A 26038-nucleotide genomic window follows, 5' to 3' on the forward strand; every position below is an offset into this window, starting at 1 on the left:
TGGATCTGGATCTCCCCTGGTTTTGGATCTGGATTGGTTTTGCCAAAACCTCACCTCCGTGTTTTGTTTTTGGGTTTTGGATCTGGATTTTTTCTTAAAAAAAAAAACAAAAAACAGCTAAAATCACATAAAATGGGCCTTTTTTTTGTTCCTACGCAATTAATAACCTCAATAACATTCATTTCCACTGATTTCCAGTCTATTCTGAACACCTCACAATATTGTTTTTAGGCCAAAAGGTTGCACCGAGGTGTCTGGATGACTATGCTAAGCGACACAAGTGGGCGGCACAAAAACGTGGCCCATCTAAGAGTGGCACTGCAGTTGCAGACAGGAAGCCAATCAGCGTTATGGTGCCCAGTTGCATGTAGCACGGACCAGAGAGATCCGTGCTACATACATCTGTGTGATTGACACAGACCTCGGATGGGTCAGTGAGAGCCGTCTGTGCTGCTGTGTATTTCAGTTACACAGATGCACACGCAGACCAGGAGATCCGTGCTACTTGCATCTGTGTCATTGACACAGAGCACTGACGGGCATTAGTGACCCAGTGCTGGGTGTGCTTAAATACGGGGAACAAACGATGTAGGGGTCCCCCGTATTCTGCGCAACCAGCACTAGGCTCTGATCCAGTCCTGGTTCTGGAAATACAGGGGAAAAAAATTGGTATTTTTCCCCTGTATCTTTGAGAACAAGCACCAAACTTTTTCTAGCAGGGGCTGATGCCACAGCCAGGGGAGCCCTTTCACCGGGCCCAACAGCTGCAGCATCAGCCCTGACCGCTAGTCAGCCCAGGATGGGAATCCCTGGAGAGCTAAGGGACCCCCCCAATAAAGGGGTTCCCCTCCCCAGGGCACCCCAGGCCTAGGCTGACAGCCCGGGGCTATCCCCACCACCCCTGGTGGTGGTGGGTGGCGGGTTGATAGTGTGGTGTGATGTAAATAAAGAATAGCAAAACATGGTCTTTACAAGTAGAACTGCAGATCCCAGCAAGCCTGCCCCTCATGCTGGTACTTGGAGAACCACAAGTACCAGCATGCAGGGCATTAAGGACCCACTGGTACCTGTAGTTCACCTATAAAAAAATATAAAAAAAAAAACACAGGACACATACTGTGACAGTATAAGTTTATTAAACATACATGCACTCACACACGTACACATACTCAACTATGTATCCCTGTAGCTATTGGTCCACTTCTCCGGTAAAGTGTCCATAGGGGACCAATGAAAAAAAACTATACTCACCATCTCCTATCCGAGGTTCTGTCCTCTTCATTCCAAACTAGGCATGCCACGGACTTGGCAAAAAAAAAAACCTGAAAATCGCGAACTACGTACTTAAGTACCGATCAGCAGAACGGTACTTCCCCGAATGACAGCTTAGTGGCGGGATATCACCATGGAAACCCCACCGCTAAGCATTCATTGGCTGATAGAGGTCATCCCCGTCTCTCAGCCAATGAACGGCTCCCTCCATTGTAGTCAATGGAGAGCCGCAGGGTTATTAAAGTTTATCCTGCGGTTCCCACTATTGACTACATTTTAGGTAAAATGGCTCTATTAGGTAAAATAGAGACAGTTTGTACAGGGGCCTCCAAATTGCCTCTTTTTCCTGCCAGTACAGGTATGGACTATCTGACTTGCCTATGTGGATGCTGTCACTGATGTAATCCTCCACCATTCTGTCAATGGTGACAGTATCATATGCAGTGACAGTAGACATGTCAGAAATTGTTGGCAGGTCCACAAGTCCGGACCAGATGTCCAAACTTGTTCCTGTCTGCCCTGCATCACTGCTAGCAGGTTGCTTAGGATACCTAAGTTTTTTCCTGGCAGCCCCAGTTGCGGGAGAAAATGAAGAAGGAGCTGTTGACGTGTCACGTTCCACTTCAGCTGACAGTGTTTTCACCAGCAGATCTTTGCACCTCTGCAGGCTTGTGTGCGCCAGAAGAGAGACACCACGTAGGCTTTAAACCTAGGATCGAGCACGGTGGCCAAAATGTAGTGGCCTGATTTCAACAGATTGACAACCCTCGAATCCTGGCAAAGCAAATGAAGGACTTCATCCACAAGTCCCACATACCGAGCGGAATCGCTCCGTCTTAGCTCCTTCTTCTCTTTCTCCAGCTGCTTCTGCAAAAGCCTGATGAGGGGAATGACCTGACTCAAGCTGGCAGTGTCTGAACTGACTTCACGTCTGGCAAGTTCGAAGGGCTGGAGAACCTTGCACAACACGGAAATCATTCTCCACTGCACTTGAGTCAGGTGCATACCTCTTCCTTTGCCTATGTCATGTGGCTTGAATGGCCTTTTGCTGCTCATCCATACTCTGAAGCATATAGAGGGTTGAGTTCCACCATGTCACAACCTCTTTCTACAGGTGATGCCAGGGCAGGTTCAAGAGTGTTTGCTGGTGCTCCAGTTTTTGGCACGCAGTCACTGAATGGCGAAAGTGGCCCAAAATTTTTCGGGCCACCCAAAGAGTCTCCTGCATGCCCTTGTCATTTTTCAGAAAATTCTGCACCACCAAATTTATTATGTGAGAAAAACATGGGACGTGCTGGAATTTGCCCAGATGTAATGCCCGCACAATATTGGTGGCATTGTCACATATCACAAATCCCCAGGAAAGTCTAAGTGGGGTAAGCCATTGGGTGATGATTTCCCTCAGTTTCTCTAAGAGGTTGCCAGCGGTGTGCCTCTTACTGAAACCGGTGATACACAGTGTAGCCTGCCTTGGAACGAGCTGGCGTTTCTCAGATGCTGCTACTGGTGATGCTGCTGTTGTTGCTGCGTAAAGCGATACATCTACCCAGTGGGCTGTCACAGTCATATAGTTCTTAGTCTGCCCTGTTCCTCTTGTCCACATGCCCGTGGTTAAGTGGACATTGGGTACAACCGCATTTTTCAGGACACTGAGGTCACTCTTTCTGACGTCTGCACATTCTCGGAATCGCCTGCCTAGTGAAGTGTAATCTAGATGGGATTTGGTACTGGGGACACGCTACCTACATTAATTGTCTAAATCCCACTGCACTAATGGCGGATACCGGATGCACGTCTAACACCAACATAGCAGTCAAGGCCTCAGTTATCTGCTTTGCAACAGGATGACTGCTGTGGTACTTCATCCTCCTCGCTAAAGACTGTTGGAGGGTCAATTGCTTAGTAAAAGAAGTGGTGATGTTCCTACTTCCTCTCTGGGATGATGAATGACTCCCAGCAGCAACAGCAGCAGTGGCAGCAGTAGGCGTAGCAATGCAGGATCCTCCGGGGGAATCCCGGATAGGAGAGTCAGTCATGTCAGTGACATGGCCTGCAGGACTACTTTCGATCCGCTGAGGAGGAAATTGACGAGGAAGGAGTTGACGGTGTGGTTTGCAGGTGCTTGGATACAACAGGACAAAGGGATTTAGGAGGTGGAATGTTTGATCCTCTGCTCAGGCATGACCGTGATGGGATTTTTCATCCCATGGACAACAACTGTCTCCCCCAGTGCCTGATTAAAACAAACCACCTCACCATCAAAATTCTCCTCGTCAACTTCCTCCTCAGCGCCAGTTACACTAATATCCTCATCCTGTTGGACTTCAACAGTGACATCTTCAATTTGAATATCAGCAAGTGAACTGTGGGTGCTCCTTCCAGCACTTGCAGATGGCGTGCAAATGGTGGAAGGAGCCACCTCTTCCCATCCATTGTTGGGAAGGTCAGGCATCGCAACCGTCGCCACACTTGGCCTCTCCATGGGGATTTGTGATATCTTCTTAGAATTAGAACGCACAGTTCTTTACTGTGCTTTTGCCAGCTTAACTCGTTTAATTTTTGTAGCGGGAGGAGGGCTTCCATCGTCATGTGAAGCTGAACCACTAGTTATGAACATAGGGAAGGACCTTAGCCGTTAGCCGTTCCTTGCCACTCTGTGTCGTAAATGGCATATTGGCAAGTTTACGTTTCTCCTCAGACTATTTAAATTTATTTTGAAAGGTAATTTTCCTGAACTTTGTCATTTGGGATCTTTTATGCCCTCTACTATGACATTGGGCATCAGCCTTGGCAGTTGACGTTGATGGCATTTTATTGTCTATTTCATGACTAGTGGCAGCAGCTTCAGCACCAGGAGGAAGTGGTTCTTGATTTTTCCCTATTTTATTTTTATCGGACAAATTTTTGTCCTCCATTTATGTGATATTGATATACATGCAGCTAAGGCACATACAAACTAGGGGTGTGCACCGGCCACTTTTCGTGTTTTGTGTTTTGGTTTTGGATCTTTCTTCGTGTTTTGGATCTGGATTGGTTTTGCCAAAACCACCCTTCCGTGTTTTGGGTTCTGGGTTTTTTGTTTTGGATCTGTATTTTTTTTTAAAAAAGCATAAAAACAGCTAAAATCACAGAATTTGTAGGTTCTTCTGCTCCTATGCTATTATTAACCTCAATAACCTTAATTTCCACTCATTTCCAGTCTATTCTGAACACCTCACACCTCACAATAGTGTTTTTATGTCCAAAAGGTTGCACCGAGGTAGCTGGATGACTATGCTAAGCGACACGAGTGGGCGGCACAAACACGTGGTCCATCTAGGCGTGATACTGCAGTGGCAGACAGGATGGCAGTTTGAAAAACTAGGCCCCAAACTGTACATAATGCAAAGAAAAAAAAGGAGGTGCAAGATGGAATTGTCTTGGGCCCTCCCACCCACCCTTATGTTGTATAAACAGGACATGCACACTTTAACAAACCAATCATTTCAGCGCCAGGGTCTGCCACACAACTGTGGCTGAAATGATTGGTTCGTTTGGGCCCCCACAAAACAAGCTGGCAATTAATGTGTCCCGGCACAAACTGGCTCTACGGAGGCAAGATGTCATCCTCATCCTCCTCATCCACCGATTCCTCACCCTCTTCAGTGTGTACATCCTCATCCTCACAAAGTATTAACTCGTCCCCACTTGAATCCACCACCACAGGTCCCTCTGTACGTTCTGGAGGCTGGTCTCCCTGGAAGAGCTGATAATTCATTTTGATGAACATCATCTTCTCCACATTCTGTGGAAGCAACCTCCTACGCCTTTCGCTGACAAGGTTCCCGGCTGCACTAAACACTCTTTCGGAGTACACACTGGAGGGGGGGCAACTCAGGTAAAATAGAGCCAGTTTGTACACGGGCCTCCAAATTGCCTCTTTTTCCTGCCAGTACAGGTATGGACTGTCAGACATGCCTACTTGGATGCTGTCACCGATGTAATCCTCCACCATTCTGTCAATGGTGACAGTATCATATGCAGTGACAGTAGACATGTCAGAAATTGTTGCCAGGTCCTTCAGTCCGGACCAGATGTCCAAACTTGGTCCTGCCTGCCCTGCAACACCGCCAGCGGGTTGCTTAGGATACCTAAGTTTTTTCCTGGCAGCCCCAGTTGCGGGAGAAAATGAAGAAGGAGCTGTTGACGTGTCACGTTCGGCTTCAGCTGACAGTGTGTTCACCAGCAGGTCTTTGCACCTCTGCAGGCTTGTGTCGGCCGGAAAGAGAGACACCACATAGGCTTTAAACCTAGGATCGAGCACGGTGGCCAAAATGTAGTGGTCTGATTTCAACAGATTGACCACCCTGGAATCCTGGCAAAGCGAATGAAGGGCTTCATCCACAAGTCCCACATGCCGAGCGGAATCGCTCCGTCTTAGCTCCTTCTTCACTTTCTCCAGCTGCTTCTGCAAAAGCCTGATGAGGGGAATGACCTGACTCAAGCTGGCAGTGTCTGAACTGACTTCACGTGTGGCAAGTTCGAAGGGCTGGAGAACCTTGCACAACACGGAAATCATTCTCCACTGCGCTTGAGTCAGGTGCATACCCCCTCCTTTGCCTATGTCATAGGTGGATGTATAGGCTTGAATGGCCTTTTGCTGCTCCTCCATCCTCTGAAGCATATAGAGGGTTGAGTTCCACCGCGTCACAACCTCTTGCTTCAGGTGATGGCGGGGCAGGTTCAAGAGTGTTTGCTGGTGCTCCAGTCTTCGGCACGCAGTCGCTGAATGGCGAAAGTGGCCTGAAATTTTTCGGGCCACCCAAAGCGTCTCCTGCACGCCCCTGTCGCTTTTCAGAAAATTCTGCACCACCAAGTTTATTGTGTGAGCAAAACATGGGACGTGCTGGAATTTGCCCAGATGTAATGCCCGCACAATATTGGTGGCGTTGTCAGATATCACAAATCCCCAGGAGAGTCTAAGTGGGGTAAGCCACTGGGCGATGATTTCCCTCAGTTTCTCTAAGAGGTTGTCGGCGGTGTGCCTCTTACTGAAACCGGTGATACACAGCGAAGCATGCCTTGGAACGAGCTGGCGTTTCTGAGATGCTGTGACTGGTGACGCTGCTGCTGTTGCTGCGTAAGGTGATACATCTACCCAGTGGGCTGTCACAGTCATATAGTCCTTAGTCTGCTCTGTTCCACTTGTCCACATGTCCGTGGTTAAGTGGACATTGGGTACAACGGCATTTTTCAGGACACTGAGGACACTTTTTCTGATGTTTCTTTACAGTCTCGGTATCGCCTGCCTAGTGAAGTGGAATCTAGACAGGATTTGGAACCGGTGACACACTACCTCCAGCAATTGTCTAAATCCCACTGCACTAATGGCGGATACCGGATGCATGTCTAACACCAACATAGCAGTCAAGGCCTCAGTTATACGTTTTGCTTCAGGATGGCTGCTGTCGTACTTCATCCTCCTCGCTAAGGACTGTTGGAGGGTCAATTGTTTAGTAAAAGTAGTGGTGTTCCTACTTCCTCTCTGGGATGATGAACGACTCCCAGCAGCAGCAACAGCAGCAGTGGCAGCAGGAGGCATAGCAATGCAGGATCCTCCGGAGGAATCCCGGATAGGAGAGTCAGTCATGCCAGTGACATGGCCTGCAGGACTACTTCCGATCCTGACTAAGGAGGAAATTGACGAGGAGGGAGTTGACGGTGTGGTTTGCAGGTGCTTGGATACAACAGGACAACGGGATTTAGGTGTCCCTGGACTGCTTACGGTCTTAGCCAAAGTTTCTGTACTTGACAGTAACTTATTATGAACGCACTGCAGGTGCCGTATAAGGGAGGATGTTCCTAGGTGGTTAACGTCCCTACCCCTACTTATTCCACCTTTACATAAGGTACATATGACAAGACAGTTGTTGTCCGGATTTGGATAGAAATATTGCCAGACCAAAGAGGTGGAATGTTTGGTCTTCTGCCCAGGCATGACCGTGATGGGCTTTTTCATCCCACGGACAACAACTGTCTCCCCCGGAGCCTGATTTAAACAAACCACATCACCATCAGAATCCTCCTCGCCAACTTCCTCCTCAGCGCCAGCTACACCAGTATCCTCATCCTGTTGTACTTCAACAGTGACATCTTCAATTTGCATATCAGCAAGTGGACTGTGGGTGCTCCTTTCAGCACTTGCAGGGGGCGTGCAAATGGTGGAAAGAGCCACCTCTTCCCGTCCAGTGCTGGGAAGGTCAGGCATCGCAACTACCACCACACTTGGACTCTCCTTGGGGATTTGTGATATCTTCTTAGAAAGCACAGTTCTTCGCTGTGCTTTTGCCAGCTTAACTCTTTTGATTTTTTTAGTGGGAGGAGGGCTTCCATCGTCATGTGAAGCTGAACCACTAGTCATGAACATACTAGGGATCGACCTTAGCCGTTCCTTGCCACTCCGTGTCGTAAATGGCATATTGGCAAGTTTACGTTTCTCTTCAGATGATTTAAATGTATTTTTCAAGGTCATTTTCCTGAACTTTGTCATCTGGGATTGTATGTGCCCTCTATTATGACATTGGGCATCGGCCTTGGCAGACGAAGTTGATGGCATGTTATCGTCTATGTCATGACTAGTGGCAGCAGCTTCAGCTCTAGGAGGAAGTGGTTCTTGATCTTTCTCTATTTTATTTTTATCAGAGAAAGTTTGGTCTTCCATTTATGTTATATCGATTTGATATATACGTGCGGCTAAACACAGAAAATATTTTTTTATTTTTGCTGGAGAGTAGTGCACTTTGTGGGTTACACCAGCCTTTAAGAAATGAGCCAGCCGGCTCTTTACTTATGGGACACAGGCGCACGCTTGGCGCTGCTCCTTTGTTGATGCATGTGCGGCTACTGCGCACACAATTCACAAACACAGAAAATAATTTTTTTTTTGGTTTGGACTGGAGTGTACTTTGGGGGTTACAGCACCCTTTAACGGTCAAGCCAGCCGGCCCTTTACTTATGACACAGGCGCACGCTTGGCACTACTTTGTTGATGCACGTGCGGCTACTGCGCACACAATTCACAAACACAGAAAATATATATTTTTTTGGTTTGGACTGGAGTGTACTTTGGGGGTTACAGCACCCTTTAACGGTCAAGCCAGCCGGCCCTTTACTTATGACACAGGCGCACGCTTGGCACTACTTTGTTGATGCACATGCGGCTACTGCGCACACAATTCACAAACACAGAAAATATTTTTTTTTTTGGTTTGGACTGGAGTGTACTTTGGGGGTTACAGCACCCTTTAACGGTCAAGCCAGCCGGCCCTTTACTTATGACACAGGCGCACGCTTGGCACTACTTTGTTGATGCACGTGCAGCTACTGCGCACACAATTCACAAACTCAGAAAATATATAATTTTTTTAGCACTTGGGGGGAGCAGCCCTGATGGACAGAGCACCCCCTGGACAACACTACAGCACCCCTTTAGTACTGGGACACTGCACAGGACTTTGGAGTGGACACAGCCCCTATGGAGAACTGACTGCACAACACAGTCCAGCCAGCCCCTATGGACTTTGAAGTAGTGGACACAGCCCCTATTAACAACAGCAGCACAGCACAACACAGCCAGCCCCTATGGACTTTGAAGTAGTGGACAACAGCAGCACTACACTACACTACACTACACAGCCCAGCCAGCCCTAACTCCCACCCTCCCTCTTCACTGTCCACAACCGAGTGAGAAAATGGCGCCGACGCAGGTACCTTATATAGGATCCAAAACCCGCGAGACTCGGAAGGCGGGATGATGACGTTTTGCCTCGATTTCAGTTCCGAGTCAGGCGGGAAAAGTCGAGCCTGACTCGGATCGGGGGGGTTCGGATTTCAGAAATCCGAACCCGCTCACCCCTAATAAATATATATATATATATATATATATATATATTAGTATTATTATTACCAGTTATTTATATAGCGCACACATATTCTGCAGCACTTTACAGAGAACATTTGGCCATTCACATCAGTCCCTGCCCCAGAAGAGCTTACAACCTATATTCCCTATCACACGCTCACACACATACACACTAGGGGTAATTTTGTAGGGAGCCAATTAACCTACCAGTATATTTTTTGGAATGTGGGAGGAAACCAGAGCACCCAGAGGAAACCCACGCAAGCACAGGGAGAATATACAAACTCCACACGGTTAAAGCCGTGGTGTGATATAGAAATACATATATATGTAATATATATATATATACATACACACACATACTTACACACTAATATATATATATATTATGTGTGAATGGAAGTTAAAAAGACATGCGACTAACAGTGTAGTATTTTACATAAATGGTTTTAGTGCCCAACATAAATTGCGTGTGCCCAAATAAACATGTTTTAAAGGCTTATCTAAAGTCCAAAATGTGTTTCTATTTGGCGGAAAAAAAGGATCTTGGTACCATCAGCCTGAACACCTCTAACTCATCAGATGAAAAAAAAACTTTAAATGGGCTCAATATAGGCCCATGAGAGGAAACAACAACAATATAGTGTATTTCTTTCTTTCTCACGATTGATATAGTAGTAGACAATATAGCTGCGTACCAGATAATGCTAAAAGTGTAGTGTAGTAATTTATTCCTGGATGTTTCCTGTAGGATCTCTCGTCAGTACATTTTCAGGTTTTTATTAGATACACAACACAGGGGTATAAAAAACATAGAAAAAAGAACAAAAATACTAATCTTTTAATGAAATGGTCAAAATCTTGCAGGTAGCAGCAGTCCACCATGTGGACAGGTTAGGTCAGCGGTTCCAATGTGTTTCGTCCTTCAGGACTGCATCAGGGGTGATGCCATAGTACTGGAGTGACAGTTCCCAAATGCACCTGGTGCTGAAAACGACATCTGCGCAGTGCCTGGTGACCATCTTGTTGCACATCACCGATGACATCAGCTACAGTTCCCAGCGGCACAAAGCCATACTAATGTACAAAGTCCCAAGCGGGTGTTCCCTCACAACCCTCCCGATCGTTTTCGCTAGCTCGTGTATAGCAAGGGCTGGGTGATTACACACAGAACACGCTTATACTTCAGGAGGGGAAGTGGTGGGGACAGGATATACTTCCGTGTTGGCGGCAATATTATTGGATTCTTATACAAGAAACAAGGGACTAGCGTGCCCACGGCCATTATGGTTAAGATTAGGGATGTGTTCCGGACCATTTTTGCTGGATTTGGTTCTGATTCGTCCCCCCGCTTTGGATTTGGATTTGTAAAAACCTGAGTGACCAATTTTGGATTTGGATTTTCAACAAAAATTTACAAAAAAAGCTAAAATCACATAATTTGGGCTCTTTTTTGTTTCTAGAGTACTATTAACCTCAATAACATTAAATTTCCAGTCATTTACAGACAGAGCAGAACAACAGACACCGCAGTTTCAAGCACATTTATGAAACATTGCCACACAAAGCAGTTGCAGAAATGAAGAGTCACAGTGCTTGTATACAAAGAGGGCTAAGGCCCAAGGAGTTATGGTGCTTGTATGCACAGAGGGCTATGGCCCAAGGAGTCACAGCGCTTGTATACACAGTGGGCTACAGCCCAAGGAGTCACAGTGCTTGCATACAGTTACACAGAGGGCTACAACCCAAGGAGTCATGGTGCTTGTATACACAGAGGGCCAAGGCCCAAGGAGCTACGGTGCTTGTATACACAGTGGGCTACGGCCTGCAGTCACCGTACTCGTATACAGGACCTGATTCAGACCTGCTCGCTAAGCTGCGGCCGCTCACACTGACAGAGAGTCGTCCGTCTGCACATGTGTATAATTCGCAATGCACGTGCACAAGCCAGTCTTAGCGATGGGGATCGTGCGCTCGTAGTACACAGACTGCCTGCTACCTTGAGTGACAGAATGTGCCGTTTGTGGGTGGTAACAGGGGAAGGTGCTTGTGAATGGGGGAGTGGATGTTTGAACGTAGGCGTGTCTGACCATCAGAACGGATTTTAATGGGTGTGCATAATTAGCAAAGTAGCATAATTGAACACGTAACTTGGTTGTTTTTTAGCCTGTACTGCTCGCAGTGCTTGCGGGAGGGTAGAGTCAACCACAAGCGCTGCAATTGCTTCTGATGGTCCTCGATGTGCCAATGTTTTAAGACACTTCCTGGAGATGACGTGCGCTAGTGGGCGTCTAAATACACGCTAATGGGCGTCTACATTGACAAAGTGAATGCTCACCAAGACATAGTGGGCGTGCTTATGCCTTGCCGAGCTAGCGGCTGCCTTGACGTCACTTTGCAAAATTTAAATACGTTGGGAGCGAGCAGCCGCAATTTGCGAACGGGTCTGAATGAGCTCCACAGTACACAGTGGGGTACAACACAAGGTTTTTTATTACTTTTATAAAAAAAAAAATGTACTTTTTTAAACTTTTTTTTTTAACTTTTGTTGTGTTAACTTGTCACAGTACTTATGTGCTATGAACACGCAGTGAGCAATAGCCCAAGGAGTCAAAGTGCTTGTATACACAGTGGGCTTCGGCCAGCAGAGTCACAGTACGTGTATACGCAGTGGACTACGGCCCAAGGAGTCACAGTGCTTGTATACACAGTGGGCTATGGCGTGCAGAGTCACAGTACTTGTATACCAAGTGGGCTATGGCCCAAGGAGTCACAATACTTGTATACACAGTGGGGTACAGCTCAAGGAGTCACAGTGCTTGTATACACAGTGGAATACAGCACAAAAAAAACAGTTGTTTATGTTTTTATTTTTAAAACTTTTAACTTTGTTGAAAGGTTTTCTTTACTTTGTTAAACTTTTTTTTTTTGCACACACAGCCACTTGTGAGCCTGGACACAGCCACTTTAGTCAGCAGAGTATAGCACAGCATACATCAGCGTGCTGTGGGCCCTCTATACACATTCACTTTGCTAGCACAGCCACTACTGTAGTATGTCTCTGGACACAGTCACTTTAATCAGCAAAGTATAGCGTAGCATACATCAGTGTGCCCCATTACACAGTCACTTTGCCAGCACAGCAACTTGTAAGTCTCTGGACACAGTCACTTTAATCAGCAGAGTATAGTGCAGCATACATCAATGTGCAGTCAGTGCCCCCTATACAGTCACTTTACCAGCAGAGCAGTTAATGAAATGGCGCCGAATCCAGTCACGGCCATACTTACCGATATTCCTGGGCAGCTTTCCAAAAGCAGCAGGAGGGGACCTGCTGCTCTCCTCTTTGGGGGCGGGGCCAGGCGATAGACAGCATTAGGCCCCACCCCTTTACATAAACGCGGGTCCATGAGGAGGGGGCGGGACTAAATGACGAACTCTTGTGAGAATCTGATGTCGGGAGGATGACATTCGGCCTCGAAGTGGGATCCGAGTCAGGTGGGAACACCCAAGCAGCAGCTCGGGTGGACTCGGATCCCCAGTGTTCGGAGCGGTTCGGATTCCACAGAATCCGAACTGCTCATCCCTAGTTAAGATATAGGGCCTAATTCAGACCCTCACACTAGATGCGGCCGCTCGCTCCCAGTGTATGGAAATTCAGCTAAGTGACGTCAAGGCAGGCGATCGCACGGCAAGACATAAGCACGCCCAGTATGTCTTGGCAAGCGATCACTGTGTTTATAGACGCCCACCAGCCTGTCTTTAGCCGTCCACTAGCAAACATCATCACCAGGAAGTATATACAACCATCGGTCCATCGGGTTCCATCGGATCTGACCGCAGCACTTGCGGTTGACTGTACCCTACCGCAAGCACTGCGAGCACTTCAGTGTATAATCCAGCCAGGTGACTTGTACTATGACGCTGCCTGATAATTATGCACGCCTCTGAAACCGCGTTGAAATACTTTGGCACACCTGCGTTCGCAACTCCACTCCCCCGTTACTACTGGCCTGCCCCTGTTACCACCCACAAATGGCCTCTCCTGTCACTCATTCCAGTGGGCTGTCTTTGCTTGGCGAGTGAGCGCTTCCCAATCGCTCGAACTAGTTCGCGCACTGCAATGCATACGCATATGCAATTGTATAACATCGGCCGCGTACGAGCGATCAGCCGCTTGAGAGAGGGTCTGAATCAGGCCCATAGTTTAATAGCAGCGGCCATCTTTTTGGTAGTCTTGGTGACTTAGTGGTTATGAAATTGTCCATGTATTGACAGAAAAAATGCATTATATACATAGAAAAATACATACATAAATAAAAGAGGGCTAGCCAAGACGATCCATACTAAACAAATGTCACTATAAATAAATATTGCAAAGGGGATGATTTAACTCTTAAAATCCTTCATCCCAGATGGCAACCATTTTTTTGGTTTCACAAACTGCATATAACTATACAGTAGGCAAATTCTAATAGTCAAATATAAATATAAATAGGTATACCTTAGTGTAAAACACAGTGAAAATTAAACCTTATAAGAGAGATAAACAACATATACTTTTCATATATTTATAAGCATGTGTGTATAGACATACATTAATAAAAAAAACATAAACCGTATAAAAGAATAAAATCAACATAAGGATAAAAAATATGGCCAAGGGATACATGGCCTATGCAGAGTCAAGAAACAGTCAAGTGCTACCAAAAATGATTTTTATATATATATATATATATATATATATATATATATATATATATATACACACACACACACACACACACACACACACACACACACACACACATACGTGGCAGCACAGTGTGTTATTCTTTTTTTATTCATAAAAAAATCTTGTGACACTGTAGGTCATTGATACCGCAGTGTAGTATTTAAAATTGGTACAAATTACGTGTGTGCTGTACCCCACTTCATTTGTGTTTGTTGATATGGAGAACGATCAGTTGAGAGAAGAGCAGGAACCAAGTACTAGTGCTGGAGATGCTGCCAGTGCCACCAGTCATGACAATACTAGTCCATCTACATCATCTACTAAAGCCGATGCCCAAGAGCATACAGGGCTTAAGTCAGGGCATCTAAACTCAAGAACCAATCTTTTACAGTGGTAAAGAAAAAAACATATGCCTTTCACCACACGAAGTGCTTTTATTTATGACTGATGGTTCTGCCTCTCATGATGAAAGCACAAGGGAACATGCTAACATAGAAATTGAGGATGCTTCTGTGGAAGTGCACCAGGATGAGCAGGATATTTGTGTAGCTGACGCTAATAAGGATGTTGATGAGGATGTTGTTTGTGTAAATCAGGCACCAGTGGACGAAACAGTTGCTGCCCATGATAAGGAAAAGCCCATTGTCATGCCTGTGCACAAGACAAAAAACTCACTTCTTATGTGTGGAATTATTTCTACCCAAATCAGGACAATTGTCAAGGCCATCTGTACCCTTTGTAAAGCCCGAGTAAGTAGAGGTGGAAACCTTAACCATCTAGGAATCTATCCTTGTTACGTCATCTGCAGCGCATCCATCCAAAAAGTTTTTTAAAATTCAGAAACTTTGGCTAAAAAAGTACAAACAAGCATTCCAGCTTCAGCTAGCTGCCTTCCCTAGATCCAAGCATCTGCCATCTTCACCACCAATACCTTCACCAACAATATCAATCATGAAGCGATGGGTTTGTTTTGGCCCCTACAAAACAAGCTACCACTTGTCAGCTGACATTGCTGGCAATGATCTCTACATGCACAAACTGGCTTTACAGAGGCAAGATGTTGTCGCCATCATCATGCAATTCCTCACCCCCATCAGTGTGTACATCATCTTTACACAATATTAATTAATCCCCACTGGAATCCACCATTACTGATGCCTCTGTAATTTTTGGATGTAATTGGCATAGAATTTGTAGTTCATTTTGATGTACATAATCTTTTGCACACTATGAGGAAGTAGTCTCCTACTCCGATCGCTGACAAGGTTCCTGAATGTGCTGAAAACTCTTTCTGAGTACACACTGGAGGGTGAGCAGCTCAAGTAAAGCAAAGCCAGTTTGTGCAAGGGCTTCCAAATTGCCTTTTTTTCCTACCAGTAGGAAATAGTACTGTCTGACATGCCTATTTGGATGCTATCATTAAAAAATGTTAAATAGTCATCAACCATTCTTTGAATGGTGACCATATCAGATGGAATCATGGTAGAGGTTTCAATAATTGTAGGCAATTCCTTTAGACTCAACCAGATGTCATAACTTGGTTGTATTGACTCATCTGCATCACCCGGGGGTCTTTTGGGAAAGTTTAGTTTTTCTCAGCAGATGCACTTGCTGGAGAAACTGAAGGAGAAGCCATTGCTGCATCACATGCCACTTGAGCTGAAATTTGCTTAACAACAGCTCTTTGCATCTCTTCAAATCTGTGGGCCTGATTCAGAGCCAATCACTATTTGCGAGCTCATGCTCTGAATCAGGGCGGGAACGCCTCCATTTGTTCAGCCACCCCCCCTACCCGCCTACAAAATGGGGCGAGCTGTCAATCAACATCGACAGCCGCCCTGTTTTGCTGCGAGCTCCGGAGCGAGTGAAGGTCTCACTCGCTATGGGGCTCGCGCATGCGCACAGGTCCACCATCGACCTGCTTGTGAGCGGGTCTGAATCAGCCCCTGTGTCCATTAGGAAGAAAGACACAATGTATGACTTAAGCCTTAAATCTTGTGTTTGCTCTGTTCAGCTTGTACACATATCTGTGGTTAAGTGGACAGTGGGTACAACAGCATTTTGGAAGCCACTAATTAAGTTTTTTTAGTGTCCCTGTACAGGTTGGGAATTGCTTTTCTAGTGAAGTGGAATCTAGATGGGATTTGGTAGTGGGGACACAGGACCTCAATTAACTGTCTAAAATCCACTGCATTATTGGTGGATATTGGACGCACATCTAATACCAGCATAGATGTTATGGCGTCAGTGATCTGCTATGCAACTGGGTGATTGCAATGGGGAGCAAGTATGACAGCAAAGCATTGTTTAACAGTCAATTGTTTTTTAAAGTACTACTAGTGATCTTCCTGGTCCCCTTCTGGGATGAAAATCCACTCCTAGCAGCAGCAAGCATAGTGCTCAAGGATTATTCTGGGGCAAGGACTTATGTGAATGATTTAAATATTTTTTATAAATGCCTCTCCTCCTCCCTCATAAATTTACTTTGGAATAAGAAAATTTAATTAAATTGACTACTAATCAAATCTTCCTTTCCCTGCTTTCAACTACATACATAATCCAACTCCCTCAGGCCTCTTGAATAATAAAAACATTTATTTCCTGATGTGTCATGTTGGAAGTTGAACCGCCACTGCTGCTGCAATCTTTGACATGCGGTTGCTGAATGCCAAAAATGTCCAGAAATGTTTATGGCCACAGACAGCATCTCCTGCATGCTCCTTTCATTTTAAAAAAATATTCTGAACCACCAAGTTGATTTTGTGGGCAAAAAATGGGAAATATATATTTCAACCATGCTCTCCCCTCTTCCAACTCCCACAGGCCTCATGAATAATAAAAACATTTGTTTCCTTATGTGCCATTTTGGAAGTTGAACCGCCACGTGTTTGTGCCGTCCACTGCTGTCGCTTAGCTTTGTCAGCCAGCTAGCTTGGTGCAAACAATATTGTGAGGTGGTCACAATTGACCATGTTAGTATTATTAACCCCATGTTATTTGGGTTAATAATACCATAGGAACAAAAAAAATAAATTATGTGTGATTTTAGCAGTTTTTATACATTTTTGAAAAGAAATACAGATCCAACACCAAAACAGGCAAGAGCGGTTCTTGCAAAACCAATCCAGATCCATAGCACATAGGAGACACAAATCCAAAACCAAAACACGGGGGGTCAGTAGACATCCCTAATTTATTTATTTTCTTTATTACCAGTTATTTATATAGCGCACACATATTCTGCAGCACTTTACAGAGTACCTTTCCCAGTGGAGCTTACAATCTATATTCCCTACCACATGCACACACACATACACACTAGGGGTAATTTTGTTAGGAGCCAATTAACCTACCAGTATATTTTTGAAATGTGGGAGGAAACCGGAGCAAATGGAGGAAACCCACGCAAGCACAGAGAGAATATACAAACTCCACACAGTTAGGGCTGTATTGGGTATCGAACCCACTATCTCAGTGCTGTGAGGCTGTAATGCTAACCATTACACCATTTGTGCTGCCCTAATATTAACCCTATGTATATGGAATATTGTTACTTTCCTGTACAGAGGAAAGTAACAATATTCGATATTGAATATTGTTACTGAACTCTTTCAGTCAAACAATATTTGACTGAAAGAGTTCAGTCAAAAACTTAGTTGGTGGGCCAGTGTGTGAGCATTCATTCTGAACAACCCACGTACCATGGAGTAGAGATTCCCTTCATATTCTGCAGGGATTTAAGATACATTGACAAAAAGAGTGATCAGAGAAATGATCACCCAAACTCCTAAGAAAATCATCCGTATCTCTGCAAGAAACTAGGAATTTGTTTTACACAAGTTTGTAGATAATAATCAAAAACATTGGGCAATAGGTTGTAAAAGTGAGCCACAAGAGGAACTGATTGGTTGCTTCCAGTGGTGCCACCATAGAATTATGTTATTAGGTCATGTGTGTATTATCAGCAAATTGGTAAGTCCCTTGTCCAAAATTCACAAGTGAGCCTATCAATCCAGCCACTTTCGACTGCTCTAGTAATCGCATAATTAATCATTATTTTTGTAGAAACATTAGAATACAGTAAGCAGAGACCCCATTGTACAGAAGAGATAGAATAGAGGAGGGACAGAAGAGGAGAAATAAAAGGGAGAGAGAAGAAAGAAGGGATAAAAGGAAATGGGGTAGAGAGGGAGAAACTAAGGTGGGGAAGAGAGACAGACATAGGACTGGTGGCAGAAAAAGAGAGGAGGGTGAAAGTGGATGGGGACGAGATAAGAGAAAGTGAGATATGGGGAATACAGGTAGGTGTGTGGGTGTGTTTGTGTGTATGTGTGTTAGAGGTGGAAATAGAGCTATAACAGTCCTGGCAACACCAGGCAGAACATACACACAACAAGCTCTCTGGCACTAAATGTATATGCATTCGCGGCACGTCATCTCCCTGTTGCAATCCAATAAAAATGAACAATAACAAGATTGTAGGAGCAGCAGCTGCACTCAGGAAATGATCACCGTCTCAGATAAGTACTTAGCATGAGAGAAACTCATGTTTCAATTTTTGCACAGTTTCATGAGGAATTGTGACCCCAATGAAAATGTGTGAACATTGAAATGTTAGTTTCTTAATGGTAATTATCTGGAAAATATGGAAATCACCTAGGCAATGCATTGACCCTCTTTTCATTTTAAATGGACCCTAATTATCTTACCCCTGAAAGTAAACTGCCGTACTCTCTATGTTCTAAGTTAGTGGTTTTCAACTCCTGTCCTCTGATCCTCCCACTAGGTCATGTCAGGGGCAAATGTAGGCTTTCTATATAGGGAAAGCATGCATGACTATTCCAAGGATAGGCTATGGCACTTAACATGCGCTGGTCGCCTCCAGCCTCCTACTCCTGTGCGATGCAACATGCACTATTGTTTCACTTTGTTTACTACATGTAGTTTGCCTTTCACGCTGCCTTGCAGGGAACTGTCCAGTAGGGCTGAATCAGAATTCCATCTCCACTTTATTTCATTTTCTGACTACTTTCTCCCATGTAATTACTTTTCTCACTCATCTGTAGTTCATTTCCTACCCTCCTTGTCCCTGGTAGCTGATTTACCATCCTCCTTAGGCTCATCACCCTCTATTGCAATTATTTGTCATTATAGAGCCTAATTATTATTAGGAAATAGGCCCAATTAATTATCATTCATTAACGCTGTGTCACAGCAATTTATACAGTATGCTTGGACAGTAGTTACAATTAGAGGCTGTCCTGGCTATTTACTTGGTACTGAAGCAATGGTTACTGCTGTCACCTCACTGCCTTTTATTACTTTGTACACAATTTCAAAGGCATATGGAGGCATTCACCTCTGCAAGATGCCTCCATATGCCTTTGAAGACAGGGCTAAGCAATGTGGCATGTTTTTCAGAGCTTGATCAATAGGATCAGACCGCAGCCAGTGGCAAACGCAGGATTTCTAGAGGGGGTTTTCCAAATGCTTGATTTTAGAGTGAGTGTGGCCAGTCCACGAGGAGGGCATAATTAGCAGTTAACCAGCTTTAATATTCGTCATATAAAGTGTATTGTGTGTGAAAATTCCAGCATATACAGGACCAGCAATCACAGTATGCCATTAGGTGTGGCAGTAGGTCCATCCTGCCTGAGCTGAATGTTTTTATTTTAAATGTGGGCACCATTCCAAGAACATGCATATTACTATTTCTATTGTGGTAATGGTGTGGGCTGGGGAGGGGGGTTTCCAGGCAGATGGAAAGCCCCCCTGCATTTGCCTATGGCAGTAACTATTGAGTATAATGGGGATTTGTGGTCTGCAACATGAAGTATCCCTTTGCATTCATCTATTGTTTTACTACATTGTCCACATGATTTTAAGCAAAAAAGGAGCATTGTGATACAGTATTATTTGTTAATACAGTATTATATGCACTGTATCAGATCAATGTGTATATATCTGTTTTTAGTATTATATACACTGATCTTATCATACAGAACTTTATATAATTAAATATATTGAATATATCTATTATACATATACAGTGTTATTTGTGCATTACGTGTAAGATTCAGATAAGTGATCAATACTATTTTGAGACTGATACCTGTACCAATGCTGTCAGACGTGACAGATCTGAGGCTACTGTTCTTGCAGTGACTACAGGTTGCCTTTCACTCCATCAATTTCTGAAGGCAGATCGATGAAAAGCCAAGATGTACACAGGTTGACCCATACTCTACCCTGTACCTCATATTTTATCTCTTTTTCACTCTCTCGCTCTGGTAAAAGCACTCAGAAGCAACAGAGTGCCATTATGCATGGAATGAGAGAAAAGCAACGTACAGTACACCAGATCCTAAGTTCTCATCTCATGATTTCTAACTTACTGCCTCCTAAAAATAAAAGTCCTATTTCCGTATGCTATTTTGTGTTGGCTGCTTGAACTGTAATTCGCTATAAATGGTTGAGCTCTGTAGATGGAATGCAGCATATTAAAAATGTTGCTAATGTGAAAATGCATGCACAATTATAACGACCAATGGAAATAATCACATGCATTCCAACTCTAATAGTAGGGTCCCTAGTAATCTTGAAACATATCCTGCAAGCTGGGAGCAAGTAGAGCTAAAGGCACACATCCACTAGATGATTAAATTGAGCGATAACATTATCATTCAATAATAGTTTGAAAATCGTTTGCACATCGTTAAAAAAAAATTCTAAAATGACCAGCGATGCTCGCTTCCGCTGGTCGTTTAGACATCTATCATCAGGCAAATATGTTGTTCAACCTGATGATAATGTCAGGTTCAACAGGTTTGCAGATGATTGATGTGCCTATACTGAACGACTGCTCGTTCAGTGTAGGCACATCACAGACCGACAAATGACTGCACGATTACAATGTCGTAATCGTGCAGTTGTTTACCTGTCTTCTAGTGGATGTGTGCCTTAAAGATCCATACACACGTAAAGATTTTCTGTCCAACCATCCAACTAGTTGATTGCTTGGAATGAAAATCTGGTAAGGTACGAAAGCAAATGACAATCAGCAATTTGCTTCCAAATGCCGGAAAATGGACAAAAATTGTTGTTTGAACAAATTGTTTAGATCAAACATTTAACAAACTTGTCTGAACGACCATTTTCATCTGCTTTCTGGCATTTACGGGCAGCACAGACGGTGTAATGGTTAGCATTACTGCCTCACAGCGCTGAGGTCATGGGTTCGATTCCTACCATGGCTCTACCTGTGTGGAGTTTGTATATTCTCCCTTTGCTTGCTTGGGTTTCCTCCTGGTACTCCGGTTTCCTCCCACACTTCAAAAATATACTGGTAGGTTAATTGGCTCCCAACACAAATTAACCCTAGTGTGTATGTGTGTGGACATGTGATAGGGAGCATAGATTGTAACTCCACTGGGGCATGGACTGATGTGAATGGGGAAATACTCTGTAAAGCGCTGCGGAATATGTGTGCGCTATATAAATAACTGGTATAAATAAATAATTTAGGAGCAAATTGCTGATCCTCAGTTACTCCCATACCTTACCAGAATTTCAGTCCAACCAATCAACTAGTTGGACAGAAAATCTTTACGTGTGTATGCACCTTTATAGAGACAAGATGCTGTTCCATTGACAGTGGTGATTTCATTTGGACTTGCACAGATAATCCAAGAAGAGACAATAATTATCACACCTGTTTCCACAGACAGAAATCCTGAAAACTTGACATGTTGGAAATACTTCTGGATTGGAGTTCAAAACCCCTACTCTTAAGGCCGGTACACATTAGATGACGTCTTTAGCGATGTGACCCGGCATTGGCAAGTGGTGGCGGGGGCCATACTGTACTCGGTCCTGATATCTCCTGTCAGACCTGCATGCAGGGCCAATGGAGGATTTCACTGACGACGCTGATCTTTGGCAACATAGTGGGTACACACTAGACAATGTGCTCGATATGTCACTCTGATCCCTCAGACAACATATTGTCTACTGCAGTGGTACTCAAACTCGATCCTCAGGACCCCACACAGATCACATTTACCAGATCACCTAGTAGGTGCACAGGTGATTTCATTACTCACTGACACGTTTTAAAAGAACCACAGGTGGAGCTAACTATTTCACTTGTGTTCTGTGAGGAGACCTGGAAAACATTCACTGTTTGGGGTCCTGAGGACCGAGTTTGAGAACCTGTGGTCTTGTGTGTACCTAGCATAAGATTATCCTTTTTATTTCACTCACTTTACATTTCATTTCAAGTCTCATTTCCATTTCATTTAAAAAGTCAGTTCAGAGAGCTAGCTTTGGCTGGTCACTAATGTGGATATAGACTTATGTCAGATATGCAATCCAAGTATTTGCTTATATAACCACAAAAGTAAACAAGTGTGTAAAAATGTAAAGCAAAAATAAGACAACTTACAAATGAAAATAAAACATAATTAAGAATAGAAACTTACTTTTGTGCAAGTTCTCTGTGACTTCTTTATCGCACTAACTCTGCCAAGTGATGTGGAATAAACTCACCTGTTTCACAAGCTTACAGCTCACACCTTTCAGGGCGGGGACATTTAATAACAAGCAAATAAATCTGATACTGGCACAGCTTAACATATCACAAAGAGTGATTCATTTTAAGATCACATTTATATTTCAATTATTTATAGTAACATCCAAAAATTTTACATTTTGTATATCTTAACCCACATATAACATATATTGACATCTAATAATCATTTTAATTGCTTAATAGAATCATAGAAAAAAGGAGGATACATTATATGAACATGATAATTGAATGAATTGAGCATATTTTTCAGAAATACATATATAGACTAAGCATGGATTTGGCTGCTGTACAAGTATTTCAGATGCATGATTATTGTTTTAAGCAGTTAAAAGATGAGATAGCAGTCATAATGCAGCTTGTAAAACAGGTATTTCTGATGAATCCAATGCTGTAGGACCTGGGTCACTAGAGATTATACTTGCCAAGTTGCCATAATATAAAAATGATCTAAATCTAAAGTCACATGGTATTACACGTGTGAGTGTGTGTGTGTGTGTGTGTGTGTGTTTAGAATCGCAGCTAAAGTAATAAAGCATTTATAATGACATCTATAGAATTATTCAATGATTGCAATGATAAGCAGATGAAGAATGTGTGTTAATAATGTATACTGTATTTGATATAAGCAAAGAATAGAACATATAATACACTTTAAAAGGTCTCTAAGATAGGAGTTAGGAAAAGGCATGCTTATGAAAGCCAGCATTCAAAGGGGGTTAAAAACACATGGAGACTAATACCCCTTTTCCACCTAAATTCCGGGTCTGACCCGGAGATGGAACAAAGTTCCTATCCGGATCAGACCCGGAATTTTGCCGGCGCCGACTCGGGATATTCCCGAGTCAGCGCCGCTCACACCGCAGTCAGGTCTGCATAGAACCGGCTTTTGCGGAGTGAAAGTGGACGCTTGAAGATGACGTCATCTCCAAGCGCCACTGAAGCAGACCAATCGGCCGGCTAGCAGCGCACTCCAGGTCATCGTGACCCAGAGTGCGCTGTTCTCACAGCAGGGTTTCACGGGCTACGCCCGTGTTAAACCCTGCTAGTTACCTGGGTTGGATCGCCGGGTCACTCGACCCGGCGATCCAACTCTCTCCCCTTTTACACCAGGGAGCTGCCCGGGTTAACCCTTCAAAAACCCAGGTTTTAGCTCTGGTGTAAAAGGGGTATTAGAGTGTAACACCCCTACTTTACTTATTACTATGGTGATATGTACTGGATGACTCACCGATACGGCCGGGATGGACCCAGTCCAATATAACTCTTCAGATTACTCTTTTCCTGATGGGTTAACCGTAAGTTCCGCAGCCCCCCACACAAGATATCAGTCAATTGGTGCCGCACAGTGTTACCATTTATTGCAATAACAAGGTCAAGTGAGATTATGCAAAGGATTAACACCAAAAGCTTGCTTTATACATTTCATACATTAATATGCATATAACAATTTGTTCACTACAGTAAAAGGACACAGGTCCACGGATGATCTATTTAACTGGAAACAGGAGCCTCCTCGGCCGCTCCCCTGCAAAGTAAGCTGGTTATCTCAATGCACTAGACAGTTGATAACTCTCATGCATAAATGTATAAATTATGCAAACCAACAATAGCAATGTATTTTATCAATGCTTAAAACCTATACTCTAGAACTAGCTGATCAGCTAACAGTACCGGTGGTGCACACTCACTGCTGAGAGGATCCTAAAGTCCTCCAAAGGGAATTTTTACTGTAGAGCCTGATGAGCCTGCAATGTATGATCCTGGTCCTGCGCTGTCAATTGTAACAGAGGGCTCTGAATTGTCTAATAACTCAGTATATAAAAGTTTCAGAGTAATTAAATGAGTCCCTGCTGGCTTTCATTACTGCCTTTTATAATCCAGGGAGCAGAGGTTAAGGCTAGTACTGCTTGAGGAAGAATGCTGCTTTTAACTTATAAGTCACTTATGACAGTGATTAAAACAGTCTTGGCTGCAATATAAGTAAGTAAGCTGCTGTCACCTTTTGATGAATGTAGAAAGTCAGGTGCATGCCACTATTAATCTCTGTATATTATAACACTGTAGGGGGAGGTCTCAATCGCCTTGCTTTTAAGTTATAGTTTTTACTCCTGCGTTTAAGTCATAGGCCCTCATTCAGAGCCGCTCGCTATCTGCGGTCATTCGTTTTCTAAAAAGGGGTGGCTATTCAAATGAACCGTTCGCACTTTGCGGTCTGTTCACGCCTCTAAGTCTGAACGAGCGAGCAAAACATGCGGACGTAAATTTGAAAAATACGCCCCCTAGCCGCTCGCACCATACGTCATGTCCGCTATTTATTAGATTAATCGAGTACATCGACCAGCGTATGAACTGCTCGCTATTCTTGTGGTTGGTTTTTTCAACCACTACTTTGCGAGCAGTTCTGACTATAAAACTACCAAGTGACGTTGTCAATGATGCTGCTGGATTAATTATGCACTCCCTTAAAACGCCCGTTTTGACCTTTAAGCACGCCTGCGATCGGATTTCCACTCCCCGTTTTCAAGCACCTTCCCCTGTTACCACCCACATACGCCTCATTCTGTCACTCAAATTATCAGGCATTCGCTATTTTGCGAGCACATGAATTTCGACCGCACTGACTGGTTCGCGCATGCGTATAAAGATCCGTACGCATGCGCAGTTGGGCAAACATCGCTCGGAGCGAACGAGCTGCCGCTTACGAATGGCTCTGAGTCAGGCCCATAGTTTTTACTCCTGCTTTTAAGTTATAGTTTTTACTCCTGCTTTTAAGTTATAGTTTGTACTCCTGCTTTTAAGTCCCCTACTGTCCGCTGCCGCTACAATTAGAGATGACAGGCACAGATGCAATGGTGTGGGGAGATGTCAGGTCCCTTCACTTCTGTAGCTAGCTGGGTATTAGGTTTGCAGAGCTGACAGCAGGGTAATATCGGAGTAATGCAGAGGTGGTGCTTACTGTATCTGCAGACCTCTCCGGCAGTGCTCAGCTGATGATGGGAGTCACTTCTCCACAGAGGGATGGCCCCCGCTCGTCCACTCCGCCTTCCTCGGATCCCGCCTCCGGACCTCGTCACTGACAACAGCCCTCCTCCCTCTCCGACTCTCACCGGACCTTCCAGCTACAAGAGGGGAGATGAGGTCTGTCTTGGTCACCTCCACGATTAGTGTTCTCTGCTCCCACCGACCAGCCGCCAACGTTGAAAGGTAGGTGTGCAGGTCCAGCTCTCCCGCGATCACCTCAGGACTCCCTCATGGTCCGTCAGGCAGCCCTTTTTATTGTGTCCCATCAGGGGCTTCTGCACGCGCCGGCTTTCCTCCCGCTGAAGTCGCGTGCCACAGCTGACAATGTTATTAGCAGCCAACCATTCTTCCCTTACTATATAGGGCTCTCCCCTACAGTTCCATGGGAGAGCCCTGCCTCGTGCTCTCCCCTAACAGTAACAGTGTAAGTCAAAGAGGAGGCACCATCATTCCTGGGGAAATAGGGCACATCACTTCTGCAGCAAATAAGGCAGGCTAATGACAGCCAGGGCACAGGCAT

The 26038-nt window shown here is 44.4% G+C and overlaps 1 protein-coding gene across 3 annotated transcripts in view; it reads right to left on the reverse strand.

The window, feature by feature from the left end:
* Positions 1 to 22437, reverse strand: part of LOC148510710 (N-acetylneuraminylgalactosylglucosyl-glucoside beta-1,4-N- acetylgalactosaminyltransferase 2-like) — a 317743-nt gene extending 295306 nt beyond the window's left edge. For all 3 annotated transcript variants that reach the window (XM_088442512.1, XM_088442511.1, XM_088442513.1), the window contains exon 1: positions 22388 to 22437. The gene's annotated coding sequence lies outside the window, so the exon portion shown is untranslated. The remainder of the gene's footprint in view (positions 1 to 22387) is intronic.
* Between the last annotated feature and the right edge of the window lie 3601 nt (positions 22438 to 26038).

This window comes from Taudactylus pleione, unplaced genomic scaffold, assembly GCF_031769625.1.
Source record: "Taudactylus pleione unplaced genomic scaffold, aTauple2 ptg000313l, whole genome shotgun sequence".
NCBI lineage: Eukaryota > Metazoa > Chordata > Amphibia > Anura > Myobatrachidae > Taudactylus > Taudactylus pleione.